Source organism: Condylura cristata, unplaced genomic scaffold (genome assembly GCF_000260355.1).
Source record: "Condylura cristata isolate star-nosed mole 26May11 unplaced genomic scaffold, ConCri1.0 scaffold00007, whole genome shotgun sequence".
Classification (NCBI taxonomy): domain Eukaryota; kingdom Metazoa; phylum Chordata; class Mammalia; order Eulipotyphla; family Talpidae; genus Condylura; species Condylura cristata.
In genome coordinates this window covers 36,838,576-36,863,853 of record NW_004567108.1, presented here as the reverse complement: position 1 = coordinate 36,863,853, position 25,278 = coordinate 36,838,576, and the positions used below count along the sequence as shown (strand labels likewise).

General features: G+C 45.2%; 1 protein-coding gene across 1 annotated transcript in view; it reads right to left on the bottom strand.

Annotated features, from left to right (window-relative positions):
- Positions 1 to 18,450, bottom strand: part of GCNT4 (glucosaminyl (N-acetyl) transferase 4, core 2) — a 29,755-nt gene extending 11,305 nt beyond the window's left edge. Inside the window, exon 1 of the mRNA XM_004678445.2 lies at positions 18,284 to 18,450. The gene's annotated coding sequence lies outside the window, so the exon portion shown is untranslated. The remainder of the gene's footprint in view (positions 1 to 18,283) is intronic.
- Positions 18,451 to 25,278: the final 6,828 nt, after the last annotated feature.

The following is a 25,278-nucleotide window of genomic DNA, read 5'->3' as shown; positions in this document are numbered from 1 at the left end:
TCTTTCTTTGATAACATACTCAAACCAGTGGACCTTTTGGCAGGTCATTAGCGGGAGGGTGACTCAGCAGAGATGCATTTCCTCAACACCTGCACTGTTCCCAAAGAGTCATGCAAATGGGCAGGAGGGCAAGTTTCTTGCCCAGATGACCTTACATTCTCCTTGTTTAAAAGAGAAGATTGTAAAGGCAACACTTATCAGCTGGGGAGCCAGTCAACAGAACTATGCAAATCAAGACAGGGTGACTAAGTCACTCATATAATAAAAATTGAGGACAAGCAGTTCTCAAATAATGAGAGGTTATAGACTCGAAGGGAAGGAAAAGATTTTCCTTGTACTGTTTAAAAAAGTAAACAATTTCATTTAAAAGAAAAGCCTAAAGAGAAAAAGAAAGCTCCCCAGTTAACACCATGTGGCAATGACATTCTGTGGCAGAGATGACCTTCCAGACTGTCCTCAATATCACACCTTTTTAACAAGAAGTTATTTAGATGGACACTGTCTTATCAGTTTTGTTTGATTTTCACTTTGCAGTGTACTCTGAGATAGTCTTATTCTGAACTGGGTCTGCAAGGGTTATAAAGGAAACCATTTCTGACAGAGGGAAACATATTTTTCTATAGAAAATAAGATTTACTCTTCTAAGTCTTTCTCTATCAAAGTGTAATTAATTGACCCACACTTTCTTAAGAAATCTAGAAGCAAAAACTAGAATTCAAAAACTGACAGACTTTAACAGTGGTCAAATCCAAATCCCTCCTCCTTTAAATGAGATAACAGCGTTTCACCTCATTTCACACAGTTTCATTCTTGGAATACCAGAAACACTACTCACCCATTACACATGTTTATACACCCCACTGCTCCCTCCTCAATGGACTCCATAGAGAGGGGACCTTTAGCCTTACTCAGGTCCCTTGTGGGGGCATTCAGTCCAGCCTGGCTCCACTGTCCCCTCCACTGAGTCCGTTTTGGCCAAAGTGGACAACAGTCTTCCAGCAGCCACATACCAGCCCCTTCCTGACAGTCTGTGCTGAGCGTTTGTACCATTTATATGATCTCATTTATTCCATTCAATCAACCTGGAGACAGGTAATATGCTTATCCCTATTTTTCACATGAGAAAACTAAGTCACAGAGGATAAAGTAGGTGGAGAAGCAAGGATTTTCAACTCTGGCCCAATTTCAGGGCTTACACACACTATGAGCCACAACAGAGTTGCCGTCCCAATCCTCAAGCCCTTGGAAGTAGCCAAAACCCAAAGGTTCTACTCCAAGCTGAATTTCCAATCTACCTATACTTTCCACTCCATGGAGCTCTTCTACCAGACAGCATCACCTACAGTGACACGACCTCCTGGCTTCCGTCTAATCTATTCCTGTACTGTGTCCAAAAATGACCTTTGAAACACAGAAGTCAGATCATCCCCTATGCTGCAATCAGATGACTCCCTAATCACTGTGGTAGAGGGCAGGGAGAGGGGCACCCCTGAACCCCAAAACCTGCAGGCTCTGAATAGGTTCTTTCATCTGCCGCAAACAAAACATACAAGACCTTTACTGGAAAGGAACATTAATGCAATTAGTGAACAATACAGAAAAGACAAAGAATATAGTTTTGAAATCAAACACCCAAAGTTATAGGTCCCCTTGTGGGCAAAAGTCCACCCAAAAGGGATGGGCCCAAAGCAAGGCCTGAAAGCCGGCCACAAGTCTAAAGCACCTTCTGGTGGGACCCATAGAAAAGGGTCAGAAATGGCCATACAAGTCTGAGAGGAAAAGAGCAAAATCAAAATCAAAATCAAGATAAACGTCGCCAGAATCACCCTCCACGGGTCTCTCACCTATGTCTGTTTCAACCAGTCCAAGGCCAAGAACAAGAGCTGCTTCTTCACAAGTCTCTCTGCTCCCTGTGCCTCCCTAAGGTCTCCTTCTGGCTTGCCATTCTGTTTCCTTCCTCCTCAGTCTCTTCTCCATATTCTTCTCTGCTCAGCTCCATTCTCCTTTGGGTGGGGCAGGAAACCTGGAACCTCCCCTTTTCCTGGGAACCATCCTGTTACAATTGCACTTAGAATAAAACCAGAAATTCTTTCCAGTTTCTGGCCTCTGCTTTTCTCTCCAACTTCATCTTACTCTGCTCTCTATCTTACACATTAACCTTTAAGCAATACTGGAATTCTCAAAATTCCTAGCATATTCTAGTCTTTCCTGCCTCAGGACATTTGCATTTGTTGTTTTCAGAATTAACCATCCTCCCCCTGGACCCTTGCCTGACTGGTCCTTCCACATCCTTCATACTGTTGGAGAAATATACTCTTGACTTCTTGCCTTCTGAAATGTCTCTCCTGACTTTCACTCCTTGTTCACTTTAAGCATGCATCCTAGCAGCAATTCTTGTTTATTTATATCTCCCAGACAGGCCTTGTTCATGCTGTACTCCAGTCCCACAAAACTACCAGCACAGGGTCGTGGCCCAGTGGGATTCAGTCAGAAAACCCAAGTTCTAGTCTAGGTTCTGCCACCAAGTACGCCTCCAGTGACCCAAGCAAGTCATTTAATCTTGGGGCAGTCTTTATTTTTCATGTATTAAATGGGATAGTGGCTTTTCTGTCCCATGGTACTATTAGGAAGGCCCTATGACATGAGTATGTGGAGAACGACTTCAGGATGCAAATATCAAGTACTAGGACTTTTGTGTTTTCTTGGGGAAACTGAAAGTCAGTCCACACGCTGTGGTTTAGCTTTACTTTCCTAAAGTAATATGTTATTAGGCTCTTCACTCTGACATCCTAATTATCATTTGTATTCCACTGCATGCTTCCTTGTTTTTGTCTAACACATATATTATTCCTAAATAATTATTTCTAAATATTGCTCTAAAATCCACCTGCCTTGGATTTTGAAAGACAAGAAGATAGTTACTTTTATCTCTAGTTTTTTTTTTTTTGGTCTGTCCAGTATCTTCTGAAAGATTGGTAGCCAAAGGATTCCTTTAAAAGACACCAAAGCAAAGAAAGCAAATACAACTCATCAGTGCAGTCATGATCAGCTAAACCAGCTTCTACAACTCTGCTCATGGCAGAAGCTATACAATTTCCCCTACACTCACTATCTTTAAGGGCAATTCCTCCTCTGCATTGCACAACTGCATCCCTGTTTTAGCACAGCCATCCCAAAGGATCGTGTCACCAACATAGCAATACCGAGGGTTCTGCCCCCAAAGAGTGCAACAAACACAGACTTCCACAGGGCCTCTGCCAGGACTCTGCTCAGTCTGTCAAGTTCAAACTGTCTCCCTTTTGGAGACAGGATGCCCCTCATCCAGATGGGCTCCGGTGGAGGCCCCTGCACCATGTGTCACAACTGACAGCTTCCTCTCTGGGCACTTTGCTTTCATTTACAAGTTCAAAGACTAAGGCCACCCACTTTCATGAAGCAAAGGTCTGTCTACTTCAACTGCAAATTTAAGTACAAAAGAGTGAATGAAAATGCTAGGCATGAACACTATTAACCACTCTTTGAGGTTCTAATTCTTCCAACTCTTGAGGTCACTGGAGCCACAAGGGTCTGGGGAGATTTACTGGTCAGGTCAAGTGACATGGAAATGAGCAACTTAAATCAGGATAATATTTACCAGATGTTGGTCCCTCAAGGTCATCAGACATCTGGGCTGCAGCAATGAGGCCAAAAAAAAAAAAAAAAAAAAGTGCAGAATTCAGCCCACTGTTTTTAGTCACACCAATTAGGAGGTGGACAGTTTTGACTCTGGGCTTTATGAGTTCAGAGGGCAAACATCAAAAGCTGATAATGTAGCTTGTCAAGGAAAGCTATGTGGCTGAAAGTCCTTGGCATAAAGTCAAAAAGTCTAGAAGTGATTCTACTGAATGAAGTGTTTTTTTTTATTTTATAACAATTTGTGTCCTTCATCATGTTACAAAACATTGGGGGTTTTCTGATGGAAAAAAAGGAAGGGTGGATTTCAAGAGTAAGCCTAAGCTCGATAGAAACACCACCCATCAAAGGCTTCCTCCTACATAGATATGAAAGATTTTACCCAAAAGTCGCTAATTTATGGGTTTGCTCTTTGCCTTCCTTGGGTTCTCTCCTCTGCCTTCCACACCCAGCTGGCTGCACTGTCAATCTAAATTAGACTTTATGCTTTAAGTTCAAAATGTGGTTAAGAAAACTTTGACTTATTTTCTATCAAGAGGAAAAACTGAATTTAGAAACATATATACCATTTTTTAAAATGCACATTAAGTGCCCCAGAAAGAAAAAAAAAACTTGCCTCAGCCAAGGTCTACCTGGCATGATTCCACACATTTCTAGCACTTATTTTATACCAGCCCAAATTAATTTCTCAAAGGTGATGTAGCAGCTGAAGAGGTACTCTGATTTCTGTGTGCTCCTTTCAAGTAGAAGCTACAATGCCTAAAACTGCTTCACAGGAATAAACAGAAGTGAACAAGGGCATCCAAGACAGAAATGGCTTAAGGACAGAGCAGACCAGTCCCCAGGAATGGATTAGATACACTCTGTTTTAAATCCTCAGAAGAGCTCCTTTGTTTTCTGTATTCTGCCTATGTAGTGGGGAGCAGAACTGGAGACTTCAATATGCTTCTGCCCTTCTACGAAAAAATTCAGGCCAGCAAATCTAGCAGGACTTCACCCATTAGCTAGAGATCAGTATTTCTGGGTATAAAATGTAAGTCTAGTCCCGAGAACTTATGAACATTATAGAAAGAATAAAATTAAGACCAAAGAACTTTAAATTGAAGTAGAATGAATAAAATCTGCAGTGCTCGGGAAAATTCTGCCAAAACAGGATTTTCAAAAGCAGGGATTTCGGGTAAAACATCTTACCAAAAGTCAAATCTAGAAATAACTCCAGGAAGCTCTCCAGCTGGCATCTCCTCCAAGACGTATTCTAGCAATGAATTTCATTAAGATAACAGGTCTCAAAATGTGGAGGTTTTATTTTACATTAATAAAGAAGTCAAAAGACTGGTTTAAAAACTAAACTTCAATGCAAACTTACATGTGTGCTGGATAGAAGGCAAAAGTAAAAACCAGACTCTTGAAATTTTCAAATGGATTATAACGTTATAGTCATTAAAACATATGGTAACAGGTGCAAAAAGACAGAAACTCAGAAGCAAAACCCATAGGTGTTTAATAGATGGCCCTGGTAGAGATGGTCACTTGCCTGTCCACATCCAACTTGTCTTTCTTCTTTACTAAGAGAACCCTTACATTATTAGTGGGAGAAACACGCCTCTCTAAAAGTCTTTCCCCCTCACTGCCCATGGAGGAGCAGCCAATGAAATATAATTTGAGGTATCTTAAAAAGCTCTTTAACGGAAACTTTAGGGAGAGGCATGCAATTTTGTTCTTTCCTTCCCCTTTTTCACTCCTCTGCATGAAACTCTGTCACAGACTAGAGTTCTAACAGCCATGTTGGAACCATGAAGAAAAGGCCAAGAAAATATCAGAGAGCTCGGTCTCAAAATCCTTAACCCTCTGAACCAGCAGCAGCGAACTCCCACCCTGCATTCTTCACGAGAAAAATAAGCCCTCATGTGCTGAAGCAACTTTGCAAAGATGACATTGGAAGATGGTTCTATAATAAGGGTAATGCTTAACTCAAACACACATATACACAAACACATGCAATATTAAGCTTAAATTTAAACCAGATTAAAGCTCTACAGTTGACCTTTTTGCAAATTGGAGGTAGGATCACTGACCTCCACGTAATCAAAATCTGCTTTTAACTTTTGAGTTCCCCAAAATAACTAAGTCATCCCTAGGGGTTTGGTTTTAGTAGTCCCAGTACCACAACCCATCCACAGCTGTTCAAGTACCTTATTTTTTTTTAAGATTTATTTATTTATGCATACAGAACTGTGGTACAGGCCAAAGGTGCAGGGGTGGAGAGAGGTTTCACCAGAGACAGAGCAGAACAGGGAAATGGACGAAGTCCTCTGCTGAGGGGAGCAGCGCGCAGGTCAGGAGAGGTCTGCCATGCCATGTCGGTCACCTCCAGGCTGGGGATCGGAGTCGCACTGCGGAGGCTCCAGCTAGCTTAGAGTGCTTAGTCCTAACTCTTTGCACCACCAGGGAGGGCCTGCTCAAGTACCTTATAATCTGCCTTCTATTTCTATGGGTTCTACATCTGCAAAATCAACCAATGAACATCTCAGGTGGGTGGAAATTATGAATGCAAAATGAAGATAGAAAAAAATCTGTCCAGGTGGACCCAACAGTCCAAACCATGCTGTTCTAGTGTCCCCCCCAAACTTGTATAATGGCACACTCCTGTATCCAGTCAAGCACAAAATTGAGTGTATCAGCTGATGTGGAACTTCTGTATTAGAGGTAGATGCAGCTTTGGGGAAACATCAGAAGGAAGACTTTACCAAGATTTACTCAATCAATTCTGATGTTGGCACGCACTGTGTAGCCTAGCCAGTTTGACCTGACTAGCTTTCTGCAAGCCTCTTCTTGTCTAGTTCTAGTCATCAGCAGGGGGGTAGGCCACATAATAACTGAAGGTCACCTTGCAGGTGGACTGCCCCTTGAGACCTTGTTTTATAACAATCTTGTTATATATCAAGAGAGCGAAGTAAACATGAATAGCTCTGAGCTGGGCTTTCTTCCACCCCCCGAAACCCCCACCCCACACTTAACCCTATCACTCCCCTCTTACACAATTGACCCTCTCCTCTCAGCCTTCTGCTTTAGCTCTGCCTACATCAAAGCTGATTGGAAACTGCAAGGCAGTCATTCTGAATTTAACTTCTGACCCTACTAACAAGCTGTCATGTATCTCGCCTCCTTATCTGTGAGAGTCCAGTGGATGCGGATTCACAGGGATACTGGGCTCCCTCACTGGCATATGCTGGCAGGAACAGCAGACTGGCACATGGGTGCAGGATAGTAACGGTGAAAAGCATTTAAACATGCAACAGCCAAACGAAGGAAAACTGAGTACGACTGATCAGAGGCTGTTCCAGCATGGGCATCCGACACCCATTCCCACCCACAGAGACCACCCTGGCAGGCAACAGCCAGGGGTATCCTAGAAGTGGGATGGTACAACAGCCACATCAACGGCATCTACATTCTCACTGTCAAGGGGACAGCAGATGGGCACCCGCTGGACTATTCATAAACTTTTGTTATATTTAATAATGTTTCAAAATAAAAAGTTTATTTTAAGGGGACTCATAGGGGAAGCTGGAAGTCAGCAGCATTAAAGACTTTTGAGTCTTGCCTAGTATTAGGTAGGATTCAGTCTACATATTTTAGCAGTATTATAACTGGATCCATGGAGTCTCTTGGGGACGGAGAGCAAGGCAGCTTTGTTGGGGCTGAGGTGCCCTGGCCTCAGCCAGCTCTGGCCATGGCTCCCTAGAGCCACTTGGCCCACCAGCCTGTTTTCCCCTTTTATATTTGGCTGTAGGTTTAAAAAATGAGCCTATCAGGAGCAGGAGAAATGAACTTAAGCTCACTTCACTAATTATTTGAATTATAAAATGAACAATGGGGTCCTCCCTGGTGGCACAATGTGTTGAGAGGCAGCACTGCAAGCTAGCCACAACTGTTTCAGCAAAGTTCCATCCCCAGCCCTGGAGCTCACCCACACAGCATGGCAGACCTCTCCTGACCCGCCCCCTGCTCCCCTCAGCAGTGTACTTCGTTGATCTGCCTGTTCTGCTCCTCACTGTCTCTGGTGAATCCTCTCACTGCCCCTACACCTCTGGCCTGTACCCCAGCTCTATATGCATAAAAAGAAAAATGAATAACAAGCTGATTGGTGCTAATTGGTCCAATCAGATGCTTAGGATGAAATAAAAAAGATCAAGTTAGGCTTCTAAGGTGGTAGATGCTGGAGAAGAGGATGCAGAGCAAGAGTCAGCCTGAGGAGGTGTGCAGCCAGCTTTCAAAGAGAAAAATGATTCTGCTGTGGGCCACCCAATAAAGAAGAGGATTCCAGCTCCCAACCTCTGAAGAAGCCAATTTGTTCCCAGCCTCTGAAGCAAGAAGCATTCATTGGATCACCTTCAAAAAGTCAGCAGCTGGCCTTCGAAGAGGAAGCATTCCTTGGATCAGCTTTAAAGGATTCTGCTCCCAGCGTCTGAAGAGATAGATCGAGTAGTTACCTCTGTGGGATTCACCAGGCCTTCGTAGACTTCTAGTCCTCCACATCTCATGGACTTGCAGAGATTCAGCCATTGCACCTGCCTCCAGCTCTGCCTCTGGCATTGCCTTCGATGAGCACCATCGGGCTCAGCCGAGCTTCTCAAGAAGCTGCCCACAGCCTCCGTTTCCCCAACACCACCTCCTGGTGCTGTTGAATCATTAGCTGTCCGGTCCATTGTTGGGCCCAACCCTCACCCACTGCTGCTGTGGGCTGCTGCAAAGTCACCTTTTCTTCTGTGAGTGACCTTTGTTTGGGACTTCTGGACACTGTCTTGGGTGTAATGACTGGCCACTTGTGATCTCAAAACTTTTCTTTCTGCCAATCTCCTGTTTGTTAAATAAAGCCTGTTGTTGTTGAATGCCTGACCCTGAGGGGTCTTGCATGCAGGCGAGAACCCAGATGGTGACACTTAGCCCCACTTAGTACTGGTGTAAGTACTCTTGACCATTTTTTAAAAGTGTTTTTGCGCTGGTTCAGTCTGACTTTAAGTTTCTTTTTAAAACCTGGTGTCAGCGCTGTCTTCTGTGTACAATTGATACTCTCCTCCTTTCAGATTCTGGCAATCATTATTCTATTTTCTCTTTCTATGAAACTGACTACCCTCAGAACCACATGTCGGAGGAATCAGACAGTATTCATTCTGTGGCAACTGGTTGATTTCATTTACTGTGAAATATGAAACATAATGAACTTCAAGTTTCATCCATGTTCTGGTATGTGTGAAAGTTTTCTTCCTCTTAAAACTAAATAATATCACACACTGTGTGTATAAGCACATTTTGTTGCTCTCTTAATCTGTCAATGGACACTTGCTTCACTCCCATCTCTTCACTACTATGAATAACATTGCTATAGACATGGGTATACATAAAATATCTGTTCATGACCCTGCTTTCACTTCCCTTGAGTATATATACATATATACCCAATATAAACAAATAAATAAATATTTAGATATATTTAAGTATGTATATACAGAGAGATAGATTTATTTTTACTTATTATTTATGCATCTGAGAACTTGGGTGTAGGCCAGAGGTGTGTGGGGGGAGCATGATGAGAGGATTGACCAGAGACAGAGTGGGAGCAGAACAGGTGGATCCACTGAAATACACTGCTGAGGGGGACAGGGAGTGAGACAGAAGAGGTCTGTTGTGCCATGTGGGTCCCTGATCAGGGATCAAACTCATGCCATGGTGGCTGGTGATAGCTTGAGAGTGCTGAGACTTTAACCCCTGCATCAACAGGGGGAGCCTCTTTGGAGTTCATTATATATGCCCACATTATTATCTGACCTATCTGTATCCCCCTCCAGTTGATGGCCATCCACAACAGTTATTTACTGAGAACCAGGCAGGCATTGTGCTAATTTCAAGAGAGATACAACTAGACACAGTATTGCTGAGAGAAATAAATAGTGAGGTCCTGGGTGATTTGCTAACACAATCCAAGAACTTGAGCTATTTTGCTACATTTGAATTTTGTCGTATAAATATAATTTCCCAGAAAAGATAAGTCCCCAGCATTTGGAGATATTTCTTTCATTCAGGAATTTTCTTGTCATAGTGTTGATTTTATATTCCTCATTTACAAGGATCTCGCTTCTGGTTCCACAGCCTTTCCTCCATTCCAGTCTCCATGTCAATCTCAGTGTTCTTCACAATCTAGTCTTGGCAACTTAATTGCATCTAGCTTGTGAGTCATTCCAGCTCTCTCCCTATCCATCTGATATCACATCTCTCCAACCCTGCTCTCCCAAGAGTAGGGCACAGTGGTTGCTGGGAGGCTAAATGAAGAGAGAACCTCGTGGAAGATGATGGCTGGGCAGAGAGATTCTGTTGACCCAGGTAGAATGTGTGCTGGGTTTGGGGAGGGGACGGGTGGTGGTCAGAAAGGGCACTGTAGTACAAATATTTCAAATATGCTGCAGTGGCACAGAGGAACATAAGTAGGAAGAGGAAGCGAACTGGTCAAGCACAGGAACTCAGCTAGGCTTGTTTGTCTGGTCCGAGCAGACCTGCCCAGCTCTGCTGAAGTCTGAGTGAGCTGCCATCCCACGCTGTCCGGGTCTGGTGGGCAACCAAGAGAAGCGTTTGCAGGGTTTTGCAGGACCTTTGGAAATAGGGAAGCTATCCAAGAGCAAATAAGCTGACAGTGCAAATCTGAGCATAGCCAAAGGGAGCCTATTTTCTCCATTACTAGATTAGAAAACAAGAAGAGCAGTGGGAAAAAGCAAAGCAATCAAAAGCTAAAAGTGCAGGGTATGTAAGAGATTTCCCTGAGATCTCCAAAGCTCCACGGTCACCATGTACCTTCCTTACTTATCCTGGGAAGGGAGAACAGCACATTAAAAGAGGTTTGGCAGTATCCCAAAGAAGGAACAAAAACTTGGGTTTTATTGAGATGTCCACTGTTGGGTTTTAGCTGGTCTTTCAAAGCAGGAGGAGGGAGGGAGAGGAGGAGACATAGAGCATTGGGGAAAGATTGCGGATGATATGACAGTGTAGGATTCCAGGGACTTGTTCATGCTCTAGGAATGTGGCTAAAAACATTCTTGCCATGAAGATATTTCAGGTTTAGCCTTGTAAAGCCTTGTGTGGGGCCCTCCCTGGTGGCTCAACGTGTTAGGGCACAGCACTGCAAGCCAGCTGCAGCCACCTCAGTGCATGTTCGATCCCCACCCCGGAGGTGACCCACATGGTGCGGCAGACCTCTCGTGACCCACCCCCTGCCCCCTCAGCAGTGTACTTCATCAGTTTGCCTGTTTTGCTCCCCACTCTGTCTCTGGTGAATCCTCTCACTGTCCCTGAACCTCTGGCCTATACTCCAGGTCTGTATGTATAAATAAATTTAAAAAATTTTAAATATATGCCATATGTATACATATAAAGAAGCAAAAGTGTACATAAAATAAAATAATCAAATGACCTGAGTCCTTGGTTAAATAGGGTCTTGAGGACAAAACTCCTGAGTTCTAGAGTTTCGGCTACAGTGAGGTAGGGAGTAGCAAAGCCGAGAGAAATAACAAGATATATATTTTTCCTATTATTTTGAAATTTCTGAAGTTATATTTTTCTCGCCACAAATAAGCTGAAACTTCTCTCTCTCTCTCTCTCTCTCTCTCACACACACACACACACACACACACACACTGGTGATACTGTAAACAAAACAGGGAGAGAGAAGACATCATCACAGCCACACAGTTATACAGTTCTGCTGAGCTATAGATGCCTGTGTCAGAGGAACAGTCAGCAAACTCCAAGCTAGTGAACACTGGAGTCTCTACCCCACCTCCATGCAGAAGACAACTCCCAGCATGCTGAGCCTGACTTCCTGAAGAGGAGGACACTGGACCCAGGGACAGAGCAGCAGTCAGCAGTGTTTTAAAGGTGGGTGGGCACTGACAGCCAGTGGCCCCGGTCTGTTGCATTTCTGACTTTGACTTGCATCTGATATTGCTAAGTGCATCTGAGATGGCACTTAGTTCAGGTCAATTAATTTCTCTCTCTTGCTCCCCTCCTTCTAATTCCCCTTGTAAATAAATAAATAAATCTTTTTTTTTTTTTAAATAGCAGTTATTTCGATGCAAACAATGCTGGACTGATGACAGCCCCACGAGGATCCCAAAATTTGCCAAGTTTTTAAGTCTCATTAACAATGAGGAAGGCCTCTAGCGAGGCACTCTCATTGCTATTAGCTTCTCTGATCAGACATCAGTGGCCACTGATTGGCAGAGGACACAAAGGTTTCTACGAAAGAGGACAGAAAGAGATCTCAAATAGATCTGGAAAGACTTTGATATCCTGAGATGAGCTTTAATAGAGATAAATACAAAGAGGAACACTGAGGCATAACAAGTTCATTGTGTTCATTCTAGGTAGAGAAATATAGTTTAACAGGAGCATCTGTAGAGAACAGCTCATGTTGTGGATGGAGTCATAGGTGTTTGTTATGAGACTACCAAGAGATGTAAAAAGAAAAAAAGTGGGCCTTCCTGGTGGTGTAGAGATTAAGTCTCAGCACCATTAAGCTATTACTGCTGCAGCTTGAGTCCGATCCGCGGCAAGGGAGGTGACCCACATGGTGCAGCAGACATCTTCTGTCCTGCCTGCTGCTCCCCTTAGCAGTGCATTTCAATAGATCTGCCTATTCTGCTCTCCACTCTGTCGCTGGCGAATCCTTTCACCACCACTTTCACCCCTGCACATCTGGCCTATGCCCCAGTTCTTCTATGCATAAGTAAATTAAAAAAAAAAATCTTTAAAATATTAAATTTTTTTAAAGATTTATTTATTTAAGCATACAGAACTGGGGTACAGGTCAGAGGTGCAGGGACGGTGAGAGGATTCACCAGAGACAGAGTGGGAAGCAGAACAGGCCAGCTGATGACGTACACTGCTGAGGGGAGCAGTGGGTGGGTCAGGAGAGGTCTGCGGCACCATGTGGTCACCTCTGGGGAGGGCATTGAACTCATGCTGAAGTGGCTTTAGCTTCTTAGTGGCTGTGCTTTGACCTGCTGTGCCACTAGGGAGGGCCCTAAAATATTAAATTCTTAAAACAAAGTAGCAAAATGAAGCCAGTGAGGTCTTGGTCAGCATGATGCTACAGAGCCATTCAAGGGCCTGAGGAGGACTCAGTGAGCACCCTCTATTAGCTTGGACATGGGAAGGGGGCATGGGCTTGTGTCTGGATACAGCCCTCTATGATGTGGGAAGTTAAAAGCACAGTGAAAAACTAGTGACCACAAGAGGACAATGGAAGGTTAAGAGAGAAATGGGAAGGCAGCAGAAGTGAAAATTCCAACAAGAATGAAAACTAGCTCCAATGATGAAACACAAGTTGTTGGGCCCCATCTCTAGAGGAGCTGACTCAGATCTGGAGGGACCAGAATCAGTGTGGCTGGCAAGGGGAGGCTGAGGTGGCTAGTCGCGGGACCACACTGTGAGAATCTGTGCTCTGAGGAACAAAATTATAGTTAGTTTAATATATGGGTGTCCAAGATTTTTATGAAGACACAATGGTCTCTTTCTCAGTCAATCCAAATTAGGGAAAATTTATTGGTGTTAAAATCCCACACATTTGCATTTAAGACTATGCTCTTTTTGCAACTTCATCAAGCATAAGCAGAAGTTCCACCTTTACCCTCTGACCTTAAATGTTATTAGTTTGGCTTCATGAAGCAGACTTCTGTATCTGCTTCCACTTCATTTCTGGCATTTTATATAATAGGCATTTTCCCTATGGTCTACTACTTTCCCTGTATTTCTCTATAGTGGTCAGCAGATCAAGTTTCATAACATATTAAGATGTAGCCTGCTTTTATCAAATGTATTTGGCTTCCCACATCTTCTAAAATAGTAAATATTGATCCAATCCTTTGCCCAAAAGCACACACAGAGCCCACCATGCCCGGGGCCCATTAGGTTTTGAAGTAGCTTGCATTCAATTCCTGATGAATTTTATTTTATCTTACATAATTGAGGCTGCAGCCTTTAGATCCCACTAGGAAAATTACCAGCATATGGAATGCATATAAAATGACATGCAAAGCAATGCAAATTAATACAAAACATACCTCTCTAAATTGCTTGGGAAAAGAAACTTTGAGTCTGTCTGCTCTGCTTCTCTGCACTCTAGCTAACAGTGACGAGACCCTTTACAGTTAACTTCACATAGCACCTCACACCTGATACTTGTTGCCATGCCAAGTGGAAGGTGTCCCACCTGTGAGGCAGGCAAATGGGATCTGAGTTAAGAGCTCTAACTTTGCCACTGTTTGGTTCTACAGCCTTGGACAGGTTCTCCAGATTTTCCAGCTCTCAGATTCTACATCTGGAAATGACATCATCATAATAAAACCACAACACTGAGGCTTACGAAGCGGTCTCAAGTGCCAGGCACAATGTACACATGCATACACGGCACATGTTTGACATCCACCTGACTACAATGTGCATACACTGTGCAATATGTACACCTTATGATTATGTAATGCACACAAGTGCAACAACTCATGGAGAGGTGTACAGAGTATGCACCTCTTAGGTGTGGCGCCATTTCAGAGTCTAGGAAACCAAGGCAGAAAGGTCAGGGATCCTGCACAAGGTCATCACCTGGGGCGTGGCAAGGCCAGAACTGAGGCCTCCACAGTCTCCAACAGGGGCTGCTCCTAGCCAAGGGTCAGCTCTATTGTGTGGCGTCCTGTTTTTCCTAATCACTAAATTTCTGTGATCTGTGAAGCAAAATTTCAAATTTCACAGTCATATGTGCTTCAAAGTATGGTTTCAGTAAGATACTGGTGATGGTTAATGTTGTGTGAATTTGATATCAAAATGCCAATACAGTTAGTCAGATTTTACCTAAAATTCCAAGAGTAGGAAGAGGTGGGAGGTGTGAGGTTCCAGCTAGCCTGTTCAACCTCTCATTCTGATTCGCTCCACTCCATCGGCAAATAAACACGTGTGAGGCTCACTCATCTTAAAACAGTCACTACTCTGTTCCCCCTTCACCTGAGTCAGCAGTTGCAGGGAGTGAGGTGTGGCAGCTACTGCCCGCCCCCAGGCCAGCACACACACACACACACACACACACACACACACACACACACACGCAGACACACACGCACACACCATGCAGGATGCTCAAATTTGGTAGAGACCCAGCACCGTGTTGGTTTTCCTCCCATACTTACCTACTCACCCCAGGTTCTAAATAATCACCCCCAGGTTTCTTGGAGGGCTCACCAGGGTCTGCTCTATCTAGCACTTATTTCCCCTTAGAACTCTTGAAAGCAGCTCAGAATTAACCAGACTTGTCTTTGCTCTCCAGGTCTGCCCCCACCTTGCTCCGTTTTTCGTAAATGCAGCACCATCTAAGTACTCAAGTCCCAAAGTAGAAAGGGTCATCCCACACTCGCATCCCACATCAGAAGTCATTAAGTCACCCCAGGGTCCTCCTGGAGACCATCCACCAATGTCAGCCCCACCGCCATTACCTTGGCTTCCAACTGTCTATTTTCCGAGTGCCTCAAACTCATGTTCCACACAGCAACCAGAGTTCCCGTTTGTTTTGAAGCTAAAGTTCAACAGGGTGGGACCCAGCGATTCCACTCCTAGGAATCTACCCAAAGGACACAAAAACATTAATTCAAATGGATACCTGCACCCCTATGTTTACTGATGCACTATTTACAGTAGGTAAGATATGGAAGCAACAGAAATGCCAAAAAATAAATGAATGGATCAAGATGGGGTACATATACACAATGGAATACAATTTGCCAATGGGAAAAAAAAATAAACTCATGCCATTTGCAGCAACTTGGATGGAGCTAGAAGGGGTTATGCTCAGTGAAATAAGCAGAAGGAAAAAGAAAAATATTGGATGGCTTCACTTATAAGAGAAACCAGAAGTAAGGGTCAAAATACGGGACCAGGAAGAAAATAATTATAATACATTTAAAAAACATTAACAGGCAACTATTAATCAGAGACACTCAGCAGGGGAAGGGTAGGGAGCGGGGTCAAAACAGGGGAGGGAGTGTGTTCTTATACAAGGGACTGTGGGGATGGTGCACAGGTGAATTGGTGGTGGAATTTTTCAGGGACTACACCTGAGAGGAGAACCATCATGCATTGCACAAAAAGGAAGAACGACATAAAACACACATAAAATGAAATGAAATAATTGAAAAGACACTGTCTGAGGATCAGTTCCACAAAATAGCCAGGTCAACTTGCCCTGGTACCGGCAGACCCCAGCAATTCTCCCCTCAGGAGAATTGAACCTTGAACTCTTGAACCTCCTTTCCTTATTATGTCGCTCTCCCCAAGTGGTCTTCAGTACTCCATTTCTGAGGGAGGAGATGCACTTCCTTTTCTCTTCTTCCTGCCTCTGCTTTAATTCATATACACTCATTCTTAAATCTCGCAAGACCTCCTGGCTCCCCCCTCCCCCCCACTCAGTGAGCTACAGGGCCTGGGCGGCTGTGCTCTCACCACCAAGTTGCACACAGCTGAGTGCTCAATATCGCTGCACGGATATATTAACTTTTCAACCTTGCATCATACAATCTAATTGCTTTCTTCCTGCCCTGGAGTCTAAGAAGGAAATCCTTTGAGGGTGACAAGTTTAACTTCTAATAATGTTGCTATGATCAGCCCAAAACCAGCCTGCCATACTTTCAGCACCAGGGGCTCCAGTTGTTGGTGATTCTCCAGAGAGGGAGCAGTCTGGACACTGTGACCTATAGTTTGATCTGCCTGTACACCCTCCCCAAACCCCACCGTGACTTGAGTTCATTCAAGGTCAGCATGATAATTATGACCTATGGGGGGGGGTCAGTTCCCCAAAAGGGTCAGGAAGACTTCACAAGTAGACTATAATAAGCCTCTCATCACTTTGGTATGGGAACTAGAGGTCAATCCAGTTTCTGCGAGTCTCAGGAAGGCTTTTCCATTCTTTTGTGAGAACAGAAAGGGCCCTGAAAGCCAGGAGAAGCTTCTATTCTTGCCCTTCCCTAATCAAAATAAATAGCAGTGTGTCCTAACCTTTTGCCCTTCTCCTAATAGAAGAAGCAATTGCTGTCCCCGTTTAAGACCTAGAAGAATGTAGCTTGAGGGACTCGCCTAGTTCTAGTGTTATCATTTAAGATGTTCTAACTCAGTATTGAAGATAGTATCAAAAAGCTGTCCTAAGAGACAGTTAAAGTTCCAGAACTGTCCAGATGGAGATACGCTTTACCCACATAAGATCAGAGGCCGTGACTTCTATGTCTACCAAACTACTCGGACACTTAAATTAATATAATCCCCAAACTCCTTAATCGCCTGGTTCTCAGCCCTTCAACTTGAAGGAGAAGAGGACAAGATGCGTGCCCACACTAAGTCCTTCACGCTGCCACTCCAGCAAAGGACAATGTAGTACCCAGGCTACATTCAGGTGGAAAATCTCCCTGTCTCGGGCAAGCTTAGTTCTTAAATTTACAAAAAAACAAAAATAAAAAAGCTCATCCCCTAAGTAAAGAAGACAACTGACTCAACCGCCAGACCTCTTGGCTGGGATCCCCAGGGGGATCCGTGGTGGGCAGGCGCCACCACCTCGCTGGGGGACGGTCCTGGCCCGTTCTGAAGCAAGTGAAACTTGACCTTAAAAAGCCAAGTAGCTTGCCCAGGCGGCAGGGCGGCCCCCAAACTCAAGAGACAACCTCCCACCCCAGCCCTCTCCGTCAGCCCTAAGCGCGCGCACACACCATCCCGCCTTGTCCTACCGAAGGAGTCTGCAAGCAGCCGGTTCCCTCACGCCGCGTCCCTCTCTCGACACCCAGGTCCCGGGTCGCGTGTGGCACCGCGGGGCCCGGGCTACGGGGTGACTGGCGGGAGGGTCCGGGAACGCTTGTCAGGATCCCGGCTCGGTAGGTTCCTCGGGGACCGCGCCCTGGGCGCCCCTCACCTGGGCGAGTCAAGGTGGGCAGCGGCCAGGAACCCGAGACTGCGGGACCCTCGCCCCGCCAAGGACGCGTTCGGAAGCCGCCCGCTCACCCTCCCGGGAAAACCCCGGGGAAATCCTGGCGCCGACGCGTCCAGCCACTCGGCCTCCCGCTCCGCGTGGCCCGGGAGCCGGGGTGCGGGAGCAGGGCCCGCCTCTCCCAGGACACCCCGGCCGCCGCGCGCCAGCCTCCCCGCCGCCCTCTCTTCCCAGCGCCGGCTTCGGGGAACTTTAGCGTCCAGCGGCCGCGCTGAAGTTTCGGGGTCCGCCTAGCGCTTGGCAAGGTCGCCCACCCGGCCCGCTTCTCCATCTCTGTCCGCTGGGAGCCCTCATCGGCCCCCCCGGACACCATCGCAGGTCCGCGGGCGCGGAGCCCGGACCGGTCTCTACCCGGGGCTCCAGGCAGCCGCCGGGACTGACGCCCCCGACCCCATCCCGGAGAGGGACGCGGCGCCCAAGTTTCCCTCAGCCGCAAAGTGAAAGTCGCGAGGAAAGGGGTCGGGGCGTCCCGGCCACCCCGCGACTGGAAAGCTCCCGCGCTCCGGCCCCGGGTGTTCCTCGCTGGCCTGCGTGGCCCAGTCGACTTACGAAAGGGAGCGGGGGAGCCCCGACAGCGGGGTCCCCGCGGCTGGAGAGGCTGCCCCGGCGGGAGCCGCAGGCTGCACTCCGGGCGCCCTAGCCGTGTGCGGCTGCGGCGGCGGCTGGCTCCCGCCTCCTCTTCCTTCGCCACCTCGGCGACGCGCCCAGCCGGGGAGTTGTTCTCCCTCGGCCGGGGGTGGGAGAGCGCCGAGCGCCCCCGTGACGTGGAGAAAGGAGGAGCGCCGCCGCTGCGTCCCCGCAGAGGGAGCTCCGGCCCCTGCACTTGGTGTCCTGCTCTGCGCTTGGGACAAAGTTCCCAGGCGTGCGCAGGGCGCTAAGCTCGGGTCGAGACTCTGGGCTCTCCACCGCGGCCTTTGGGCGGCTTCAGGTTCAGCACCGCCCGGTGTCAATACACTATAGCGCGAAGTGACTTGCCCAAAGTCGCTCTGAGGATAGTGACAAAGCAAACTCACATCCACTACTCCTGGCTTCCCCCCAAGGCCGGGCTCTGCAGGGCTCTGGCCCTGCGGGAGTCGCCTTGCAGAGACAGAAGGCGCTCTAGCACGCAACCTGGGGAAATATCTAGAAAGCAGCGTGGGAAGAAGCTTTCTGTCCAATAAATAGGTACCAAGGTGGTTTGTGTGTGTGTGTGTGGGGGGGGGGGTTGTTGTTTGTTCATCAGTGCCTACATGCCAAGCGCAAAGGTTTCCTCTTTATCCTCAAAGGGGTGGGGGGTAAAGGCAGGCATAGTATCCGGACTTTTTTTTTTTTTTTTTAACAAGAAAAAAGGACACACACCTACTGAACCAATTAGCAAGTTCTCGCTGGTCTCTTTGGAAGAGGGAGGAGGACGTGACTATTTGCAATCCTAACTTTCAGATTTTGCCGGTCGTGATCAGCTTCTTTTCCTGCTCTCAGGCTCTCGGGGCCTGAGACTAACTTGGGAAGTTAGTTCCAGCTGGTTTGTTCTAGGATCAGTTGATGGTTCCTGGAGATCTGGGTAGGACCAAGGAGAACCTGGTACTCTGTGAACCCTAAATAGGACTCCCGGGGTGGAACCCCACATTCTTTATTTCTGGGACCTGAGTCTACCCTACCTTAAACAACAACAAACCCCATGTGCTTTGGAAGCAAGCATTTTAATATCCATTTTGCAGTTTATTTTCAAGCAAACAAATATCTGCTTTTGCACTCCTCTCCTCGCCCCAGTGGGGCCACCACTATCTGGAAATCACTCTCCCAGCAGCTTCATTTGCACATGATAAGGGTGGTGGCGATAAGGGTGGAGGTAGAAGGTGGGAAGGAGGAAGAAAGGGAGGAGGAGGGGGACTAGGGTAAAGGAAAAAGGAAGAAACTGATTCTTCTATTAACCCTCTTGATGCTATTCTAAGCTTCCTGGAGATTAATTTTCAATCCCCACAACAGAATCAGGGTGGTGCCATTTCTATTATGATTTTATAGATGAAGAGAGACAAGCAAGATAAAATAACCTGTCAGGTGGTCAGTCCATGTTCTTAACAACTGACAAAACTCAGGCCCAGCCCTCCTTGGTTAAAGGGCAGCACTGTGCCTGCCCGAAGTCACTGCAGCACTGTGACAGGGTGTCCCTAGGAAAAGGGGAGGTTCCAGGTTCCCTGCCCCACCCAGGAGGGTGGAGCTGAGCAGAGAAAAAGGAGAGAAGAGAAGGAATGAGAAGAGAGGAGAAGGAAGCTGGATGGAAACCAGAAGGAGACCTGAGGAAGCCACATGGAGCAGGGAGCATGTGATGAAGAAACCATGCTTGTTTCCTGGCCCTGGACTGGTTAAGGCAGATGTGGGTGAGATACCTGTAGGGAGGTGACTATGGCTGTGTTTATATCGATTTTGATTTTGCTCTTTTCCTCCCAGATTTGTCTGGCCATTTCTGACCCTTTTCCATGGGTCCCGGCCAGAAGGTGCTTTAGTCTTGTGGCGGGCTTTCAGGCCTTGCTTTGGGCCAACCCCTTTTGGGTTGTCTTTTGCCCACAAGGGGATGGGTAACTTCGGGTGTTTGATTTAGAAGTTATATTCTTTGTGTTCCATATTGTATATTTACTGTATTAACGTCCCTTTTTTCATAAAAGTTTTATATGTTTTGTCTTGTTGCGGCAGATGGCAGAACCCACTTAGAGCAGCCAGTTTTGGGGCTTCAGGGGGCGTCCCTCTCCCCCTGTCCTGTAACAGATTTGGGGAGCCCTGTAACAGAACCAGTTCCATTCCCCACCTTCTGCTCCCCTCGGCAGTGATTGTTCTGTTCCCTACTCTGTCGGTCGTGAATCCTCCTGCAGCACCCCCCACTTCTGACCTGTACCCCAGTTCTTGTATGCATAAATAAAGTTAAAAAAAAAAAACAACTCAGGCCTTCAGACTGGTATTCAAATGGGCCACTAGATTAAGAGGATGTGTTTAATATACACCATGGAATACTTCTCAGCTATTAAAAAATGAAATCTTGCCATTTTGCAACAAGGATAAAACTGTGGAACAGGGTGGTTCCCAGGAAAAGAGGAGGTTCCAGGGCCCCTACCCCACCCAGAGGAGGGTGGAGCTGAGCTGAGAAGAGAGGAATCTGGAGAGGAGTCTGAAGGAAGCAGGATGGAGAGCCTGGTCTTGGACCTCACTTTACCCTCTTTCACAACTTCTCCTTGACCAGTGACCTCACCTTATCCCCCTTCACATCTCCAGCCCAGTCTCCATCCTAGCCCTCAACTTTACTTTACCCTCTAAGATGTCTCAATGAGAATGAAGATCATTAAGTAGCATTTAAGGTTTAAAGGGACTTTATTTTAGCCAGTCAACACTGTAGCAAATATAACAAAGTTAGCCTTGAATTTTATGAATTTATGTACCTATCTTAACTTTAATAGATTGATTTTAAGAATAATGAATGTTGTATCTCAGCTAAAGGGCAATACGACTCTAAACTGTTCTTATGGGAAAAAAAAAGATGATTGTAATCTCTCAGCCCAGTTCATGTGTTAATGTCATCCCACTGCTTGCTCCTAATGTATAAACTTCTGCTAAAGGCAGAACAGGAAGACTTGCACCCAACTCCAATTCCCGTGTCTTCCTTGCTCCCCTTTCCCCTTGCCGCTCCCACCTTGAGACCCTGCCTGTTCTGCCCCCCAATAATCCGTCATCGGGGAACAAAAGGTCTCCGACAGGAGAACTATGCCTTGTGAGGCCTGGTAGAATCTGCCTTCTGAAGTTTCATTGCAGATGAGAGGCTGAGAAGAATGCAAATATGCACCATATCATGGATAAAAAGACAGTGAATTACTTTGGCTGTGATAATAGTATGCTGTGATGCTGCAGCAATTAGCAAGTTTTAAAAACGGCTCTTTCCTTTCATTAATTTTATTTGATCTTTAGAACAATCTTGAGTGTCTTCAGGGAAAAAAAAACCTGTCTTATAATAAAAAATCCTGATTCTCAAAGGGATTAAGTACTTAGGTCCTATAGCAAAGCAGTTGGAGTACTGGTATAAAAGACACTGGCCTTGATAGTCCTCCTTCAGGAATTTTCCCAGCAAATGATGTTGCCTCCTGGACCAAACTGCCAGTACTGGTTGTGCCACTCTTGACCCAAGGAAAGCCTTTGAAGCACAGGGTGATCCTGGAAGAGTGAAAAGTCTCCCTAAAATGCCATGTGGATCCCAATTGAAATTGTGATAAACCTGCTCCAGATGCCTGAACCGGTTTCAATAAACCTGAGGATTTTCAAATGCATTAGTCTCCTTTGTCCTTCAAAGACATAGTAGGATCCAGTGACCTGCAGAGCTTGTAAGGAAATAGGGATCGTTTATCATAAGAAAACAGGGATTGAATGAAACTTGAAGATATAGAGAGACATTATGAGGACAAGATGCCAAATAACACCCTAAACACTAAATCAAAATGGCAGAATCTACAATTGAAGCTCAGTGTCTCAACCTTGCAGTCACTCCTAGGTAAAGCACAGTTTGGCAAGTTTTGAAGATGTTTGATAAGAATCTGGGACTATCACTTGCAACTGGAAACCAGCAGGGGGTCTAGTTTGGGCCTGAATATCTTTTACTTAATAAGCAGGTAACTCCATGCATCCTCTGTTTACTGTCTTTAAAGGTATATTTGAGGATGAAATGCTGTTGAGTCTATTGTGATTCACTGAGTTCTTGCTTGTGCAAAATGTTAGGCTGGTTACTATGGGAGAATACAAAAATATAAAAGACAGTCCCTGACCTTGAAAAAGAATCCCATCTAATTTAGGAGATAAGACATAGATTAAAAATGGTGTAAGTGGGGCTGCTGTGGAATTCACAGGCAGTTTCTCTTCATTGTTTTCTGTTGAGATGAGATGCAACTTCTCAAAACCAGGCCCTCCCTGTTACCTTTTAAAACATAATGGCCTGCCCCACCTCCATGTCACCTTTTATCCTGCTCTATCTATGGGTCTATATGACATTTACCACCATCCAAAGTTAAATTGTTCACTTGTTCACTCTACAGACATATACCCATGCTCTTTGCTGTATTCCCAGAACCTAAAACAATGTTCTCATTAAATAATTGTTAAATAATAAAGTCCATATTAGTCAGCTGAGATGAGTTAAAATAACTTTAATTAATGTATTATTTCCCACTTTTACGTCATGACTTTCCGAGGCACCTGTTGAAAGAATACCCTGGAGACGCTTCACTAACACTACAGTGAGGCCCAAGAATCTCTTTTTAAAAAACACACTCCAGGCCCTCTCTGGTGGCGCAGCAGGTTAAAGCATAGTACTAAGAAGCTGAAGCTACTTTTGCATGAGTTCGATCCCCGCCTGCCCTGGAGGTGACCACATGGTGCTGCAGACCTCTCCTGGCCCACCTGCTGTTCCCCTCAGCAGTGTACTTTGTCATCTGGCCTGTTCTGCTCCCCACTCTGTCTTTGGTGAATCCTCACGCTGCCCCTACACCTCTGCCCTGTACCCCAGTTCTGTATGCATAAATAAATAAATCTTTTTAAAAAAAATCACATTCCAGATGGTTCTTGTTAAGGGGCAGACTAGGAAATAAAGAATCAAGGAAGTGAGTGATGGTGGGTGAGAAAAAACTGATGAGCACAAGTCTCCGAGGTTAGTGGCTACTGAGTGGAATCCTCTGGAGATTTAACTAATACCAGCCCACAGTCTCCACTCCAGAGCAGAGAAGGACTCTCCCAAGTTTGACTGCCTGTTCTTTCATTTGTCCCAAATGTCTTCTTACTTTTTTTTTTTTAATCTAAGATCCAACATTTTCTTAAATCTTCATCTCCATAAACTGCATTTCATTTTGGGCCATTTTAATAGAAACACAGCTTGTTTTGTTCTGTTTAATCATTTCATGACAGTTAATGGATAATGAACAGAAAGCAAAACACTGTGCAGAGATGAAGCTGCTGGATTATTGGCAAGACTCACCTGCTAGCTAGGTAGCTTGTCTCACCACATTGTTACCTCTAGCTTTGAAGGACACAGCCCAAATTCATCTCAAACTGCTCTGTTATGGAACTTTAAGGTTGTCTTGGGTATAGCTAAAAACAGAAATGTTAATTGTTTTTGCCCTTAAAATACCACTACTATATTACAGCTTCAAATGTTTGCATTTCTTGTTACTTCTACAGCATCCTCAGCGAAGAGTCTAGATGAAAGAATATGAACTTACAAATATGCCCAAGGAATTTACAGGCTGACCAGGTAGCCTGTCTTTAGTCTTAAATGAAGACCGAGGCAAGCTGTTTTGGCTTGTCCTCAAATTTTATTCCTCTTAAAATGGTGAAAGAGCTAGGAATGTGAAAACATTGTAATCACATTTAAACAAAAACTTGTCACATTCTTGGCTCGTATGTGTCTATAACAGTTCTAACTCTGGTTTCCTTCTGTAAAATATGCCTCAATAAACACAAGAAGAAACACAAAGGAAGAAAGTCCAAAGAAACACATGGGTTATGTGCTGTCAGCCAGCTACAGCATGGAGGTTCCAAAGGAGCTTTAAAGCCAAGTGTGATGGTCACATGCATTCATTTAAAAACAAAAGAGTATTTCCCCCTGAAATGTGCATTTGAGCAATATCTCAAAAGAACAAGTTTGCTCATTCTTTATACTTAAAACTTCCTAGATTAGAGTCTCAGGAACAGATACCAATGGAACAGAAACCGTCCATTAAGTCTTCTGCATTCCATCTTCTACTAATGACTGTTTCATCTGTCCTGACTGCCTGCCACTCATCCATATGAGCAAACACTGACTCCCTCAGAATGTGTAGGAGGAAGGAGTCAATAAGGTCACTATCATCCAGAGTGATGTCGACTCTGATCATTTAACATTCAGGCTGCTACTTCTAGCTGAGAGAGGAACTATATGGTATCAGACAAATGAACTCTGAAGCCAGATCAATAGGTTCAAATACTGGTTCCAACATTTAGTTAACACTGTGGCTTTTAGCCAAGTTACTTCATCCTGTACCTCAGTTTCCTCATATGTAAAATGGTGTAATATTTCCTACCCCTGAGGGTGTGGTGAGGATTAAATGGGTGCTTACAACAATGTGTGGCATGTATTAAGTGCTCAATAAACATCAGCTCTTACTCGAACTTCTTTCCCCTCACACATATGGACTTTTAATGGCAGAGTCTAGACTCTGGACAGCCGAGTATGTATTTCTACACATTTATTTCTCTCAGTTCATCAAGGTAATGGAATTTCCCTGGCTAGTGGCTGATTCAGAAATGGGAAGAAGGTATAATTCTAATCATTGAGTCACAATTTCCTGAGGTAGTATCAATATTCATGGAAGGTTTCTTCCCAAAAGATTTACATTGGAAGAAAATGCTCCTTCTCATGATAGTTTCTGCATGCACCTTGTCCCAGCAGAGCCATCTTTGTACTGTAAAAGAAACTGGAAGAAAGATGGAGACAATAACATTGTTGAGTAGACGAAAGGCACTGAAGTCCCTATGACTAGACTTGTTATAAATAATTTTCC